This window comes from Garra rufa, chromosome 1, assembly GCF_049309525.1.
Source record: "Garra rufa chromosome 1, GarRuf1.0, whole genome shotgun sequence".
Lineage (NCBI taxonomy): Eukaryota > Metazoa > Chordata > Actinopteri > Cypriniformes > Cyprinidae > Garra > Garra rufa.
Window position 1 is genome coordinate 79,467,574 of NC_133361.1, and position 2,500 is coordinate 79,470,073.

The following is a 2,500-nucleotide window of genomic DNA, read 5'->3' on the forward strand; positions in this document are numbered from 1 at the left end:
TGAAGATGGAAACGGGAAGACGGAAAAAAATGACAATGAAGAAGGTGGTAATGCTAAAAGTCAAGGAGAAAAACATCTGGAGAGAAGAGGAATGAAGAAAGACGAAGGGGGAGGAAAGGAGAAAGAAATGATAGAAAATCCTGTGAAAAACGGAGAGGAAGACATGGATACATGTGAGGGGAAAGGTATATTGAAAAAAAGAAAGAAGGAAAGACTGGAGGAGCAAAAGGCAGAAAGTAAGAGTTTGATTTAATTGGAATGAGTATAAATCCCTTAAAAACTGTGATAATCATTATGTGGGGTATTTTGCACATTGCGTGTCTGAACAGTAACGGGCTAAGAGACCTAAAAAAGTTTGAGAGGGTGAAGAGACTGTTAAAAGCTGATGTGCTATGCCTACAAGAGACGCATTGGACAGGGGATATAATGGACAATATAAAAAAGAGTTGGGAGGGGGAAATTTATGTGAGTCATGGAAATGTAAAAGCATGTGGAGTGGCGATTTTGATAAAAAGAGACAGAGTGCAAAATGTGAAACAAATTTATAAAGATGGAAATGGGAGAATGCTAGGACTTGAATTTAAGTTTTGTAATGAAATGTTTAGGCTTATAAACATTTATGCACCGAATATAGAGATTGACAGAAAATAAGTCTTTAAGGAAATGAAGACACAATGGAAAGAGAAGTGTATAGTAGTTGGGGATTTCAACGTGTGGTGCACGAGACTGGATGCTTCCAGTAGTGCTAATTTTAAATCTGATGGGTCAAGAAAGTTCTTAACAGAGTGGATGCAGAATGAAGACATAGTAGATGTGTGGAGGGAAGAGAATCCATATAAAAGAGAATTTTCGAGAAGACAAATGGTGATGGGTAATTTGAAACAGAGTCGTATAGATTTATGTTTGGCAAAAAGAGAAATGTTAAAATATGTTAAAAATGTGAAATATAAGTTTGTCAGTTTAAGTGATCATGCTGTGATGACAGTCAAGATGGGTGTAAGTGAAGAGGAGAGGGGAGGGGGTTTGTGGTGTCTGAATGCAAATCTGTTAAATGAAGAGGCATATAAAGAAAATATTGTAAAATGTATAAATTATGAAATGCAGAATTCTCTATTTGAGGAAAATGTATGTGAATGGTGGGAGGGAATGAAAGAGAAAATTAAAAAAAGAAGTATTAGGTATTCAAAACAAAGAGATTTTATGAGCAGAAGCTTTGGAAAATGCATTAAAAGGGGAAGCGGAAAAAATAGAAAATAATCCTGAGTACAGTGAAGAGTGCTTTTGGAGGTTAAAAACAGAATTAGAGGAGTATGAAAAGGAAAAAAGCAAGGGAGCTATAATAAGAAGTAGAGCTCAGTATGCTTTAGAGGGAGAAAGAAGTACAAAATTCTTCCTAAATTTAGAAAATAAAAAGCAGAGGAGAAAACACATTGTAGAGTTAGAAAATAGAAAAGGCGATAAAATAAATGATTTTGTTGGGATAATAGGAGAAGTGGAGAATTTTTATAGGGAATTATTCAAGAAAGAGGGTGTAAAACAAGAATGTGTGGATGAAGTCTTGAGTACTGTGAACGTGAAGCTAGACGAGGATGAGAAGAATATGTGCGAAAGAGATATAGGTATTGAAGAAATAAAAGATGCAATAAATCAGACAAAAAAGAATAAAAGTCCGGGCTCGGATGGTTTGACACATGAGTTCTATAAGGCCTTCATAGGGACCCTAGCACCAATACTGCTAAGGTTGTATAAAGGTATGGAGGAGAGAGGGGAAATGCCGAGATCCATGGGCTTAGGAATAATAACTATCTTATATAAAAATAAAGGAAATCCATTGAAGTTGGAAAATTATAGGCCTTTGAGTCTGCTTAATTCGGATTATAAAATTTTAACAAAAGTAATAGCCAATAGAATTAAACAGGTTGTAGGGAGTATTGTGTCGCCTAGCCAAGCATACAGTATAATGGGGAGAGACATTATGGATATCATATGTACAATAAGAGACGTTGTAGAAAACATGGGAAAGGATGGGGAAGGGGGGTTGGTTTTATCTGTGGATTTGAATAAAGCTTTTGATAGAGTGGAGCACAGTTTTATTGAGCAGACAATGGCGAGATATGGGTTTGGAGACAGAATAAGAAAATGGATCAAATTAATATATGACAATGCCCGGAGCTGTGTTAAAATTAATGGGGCATTAACTGACCCCTTTCCATTAGAAAGGTCAGTCAGACAAGGGTGCCCATTATCTGCTTTGTTATATTCAATAACAGCGGAGCCGCTGGCATCTTTGATAAAAAGTGATAAAGAAATAAGAGGTATTCAAATTCCTTATGGAGGAGTAAGTGTAATCCACCAATATGCTGATGACACAACTTTTACTGTCAAGGATGTAGAGAGTGTTAAGAGAATAAAAATGCAGATAGAAAAATATGGAAAAGCTTCAGGTGCAAAGATAAATGTTGACAAGTCAGAAATAATAAGTATAGGAGGGGTGGAGATA